Source organism: Dipodomys ordii, unplaced genomic scaffold (assembly GCF_000151885.1).
Source record: "Dipodomys ordii isolate 6190 unplaced genomic scaffold, Dord_2.0 Scaffold76, whole genome shotgun sequence".
NCBI classification, from domain to species: Eukaryota; Metazoa; Chordata; class Mammalia; order Rodentia; family Heteromyidae; genus Dipodomys; species Dipodomys ordii.
The window spans coordinates 9,279,002-9,281,881 of record NW_012267292.1 but is presented as its reverse complement, the minus strand read 5'-3'; the positions used below and the strand labels follow the sequence as shown (position 1 = coordinate 9,281,881).

Here is a 2,880-nt window from a genome sequence, read left to right as displayed (position 1 = left end):
GAAGGGATGGGAAGGGGAAACAAAGGAGGAGGCAACAATGCTTGATAAGAAATGTACTCATTATCTTGCCCATGTAATTGTAACCCCTCTGTACGGCATTTTCACAGTTAAAAAAAATTAGAAAAAAAATTTTAAAAATTAGATAAAGATGCAAGACAGGGCTCCACAGAAGAAATACTTCAGACATTTTAAACTATAAGTGGTTCTTTACTTTAGACATTACTGCCTGAGCAAAACCTGGGAACATAGAAATGCTTTTGTTATCAATTATCATCACAGTCACTGGGTGTGAGGGGTCATTATTTGGAGGATGAGAGGACAGGATGTGAAACCTTCAAACAGTGTCAGACAGTCCTGCACATCCTAGTATATGAGAGACTGTCCTTAGGGATTTTTCAATGATGAAGGTGTGCAAATGCTGGCCAGATATCCAAATGATACCATCAACAGCATAGTAAATGACAACCAAGACAGGAACAATTCTGCACACCTGGAGTTCCAGCTACTCAGAAGGCTGAAATAGGAGGATCACCAATCTAAGAGCTCTACATCAGTCTGCAGCATAGTAAAATCTCCTTTTCAAGCAAGACCAAAACATTACACATGAAAGTACTGTGCACGTAAGAGAGCTCCCTGTAGCAGCCTCACCTTCAGGTGGTAGATGTGCTCCTCTGTGTCAAGATCTATGCACTTGGATGACTTCTTCACAGACATCACTGACAGCCCCACATCAATGCAGCCATGAAGTTTCTCCCTCTCGATCTGTGGAATAGTAGTGGTGAAGGACTGGTGATCTCTTCCCCCTGATCTTCCACAAGCACTATCAGGAAGCGCACACACCATGGCTGATGGAGCACTTAGCACCTCAGTGCTGAGTTAAGTACTGGGCATACACTGACTTCTGTATTCAAGGAGGGAAGAAGGCCTCTCCTTGTTTCATAGTCAGAGGAGCCAAGTAGTGTACAATATTCACTTGGAGAAGCAGGAGAGCAACCTCCATGGGTTGACCCTCACTGAATATAGTATCTGTGTCCAAGTCCATTAAGTAGTGACTTAAAAGTACTATTGGACAGGAGACTCAGGGAGGAGAAGCAGAGGAAAGGAAGAAAGAAGAATCCTATATGGCAGGCCTACCAATCACTTAGAGCTCTCACAGCCGACTGCTAGTGTGTCCTTCATGAGACGCTCTCCTCAGCGAGGACCCTCTAAACCAATCCTGTGTCACTGTGATGCTCAGGCACCATAGCGGTGAGAATGCCACATCCTGTGCTTTGTTGCTGTTGTTAACTGCAAAGTGCCTTGATCTACTCTGGCAACCCACCATAACTCAAAGCCAGAACAGATCCATATATACCCAGTAGGGAATGGTGGACTCCCAGAACCTCTCCCTGGAGGTGAATTGAGCCCAGCAAGAATCTCAACCCAGGACAGTGCAGAGCAGGCACCAGTATCCTATCTGGAAAAACCATCATCCTCAAAGCACTATGGCCCTAGATTATGCAATCTATCCCTTGAGCTGGCAACTTCCCCATGGGATTCAACAGCATGGAGGACCAACAATAACACTTACATCTGTTTGGCTCTTGGCATATTTCAAGATTCCTTTGTCCAGGTAGAAGAATCTCTGTGAGGAACAAGATATAATTCATTACAGTGATCCATTTGAAACATCCTTCCTTTGGTGTTCAATTTTGGCCAGACATACTTGTAATCTTGGCTACTGGGGAAGTAGAGCTAAGGAAGAAAGTAGTTTGAGGCCAGCCCAGGCTAGCGTTGGCAAGAGGCTGTCTTAAGCCAGTGGTTCTTGCCTGTAATCCTAGTTACTCAGGAGGCTGAAATCTGAGGATCGCAGTTCAAAGCCAACCCCGGGCAGGAAAAAGCCATGAAACTCTTATCTCCAATAAACCACCAGAAAACCAGAAGTGGCACTGTGGTTCAAGTGGTAGAGCATTAGCCTTGAACTGCAGAGCTGAGCAACAGTGCTCAGGCCCAGAGTTCAAGCCCCACAACTGACCAAAAAATCAAAAACAAAAAAAAGAAGGGCTGTCTTAATCAATAAACTGGGAATGGTGGCATGCATTTTTAATCACAGCCATGTGGGAGGCTTAAGCTGAAAGATCTTGATTGATCACAGCCTATAAAATATGAAACCCCATCTGTAAACAACTTAAGAAAAATGGCTGGGAGCCTGGCTCAAATGGTAAAGTACCTACTTAGCAAGGGCAAGACCCTGATTTCAAACTCCAGTGCTGCTGCTGATAATAATAATAATAATACCCAAGAATCAAGTACTGAGTGGGACACAATGAATGCCCAGAAACGGGACGTGAATGCTAATGTCTTACCTTGTGCCAGCCTTTTAGGGGCCATTTCCTCTTTTTCAGCAGAAATCCTTTCTGCACAGGCGGCTCTTGGGTGTAATTCATCTCTCCCCTCAGTCCTTCCACCACTTCCCAGCTGTCCTGCTCCAACAAAAGACTTTAAATACCAATCTTTTAAAAACATCACAACATTAAGAAATGCTTCATGCTGTCAGAAAATCCATCTAGGGGTTTGTTGGGCAGAAGAAATTCAAATTTAATTTCCATGTAGTCCCTGGACTTTATAGACTTAATGCTGTACTTCAATGAGATCAGATTTGATTGCTGAGCTCTGTTTCAGGAGAGGCTGCTTCTCTCACATTTGGTGTCTGAGCCTTGATGAGCACAGCTGAAGGGAAGGATCTGACGGCAGCTTCTATTTTTATTCACCTTCACATCACCACACTACTGTTCACTTACTAGACTTTAGTCTGAATGTCAACCAAAAGCTAGACAACAGGACGGAAGGGGTGTTTATAAGCGTGTGTGTGTGTGTGTGTGTGTGTGTGTGTGTGTGTGT

General features: G+C 44.2%; 1 protein-coding gene across 1 annotated transcript in view; it reads right to left on the bottom strand.

Annotated features, from left to right (window-relative positions):
* Osbpl3 (oxysterol binding protein-like 3) overlaps positions 1-2,880 on the bottom strand; it is a 122,146-nt gene that overhangs the window by 88,390 nt on the left and 30,876 nt on the right. The gene's annotated exons all lie outside the window — the stretch shown is intronic.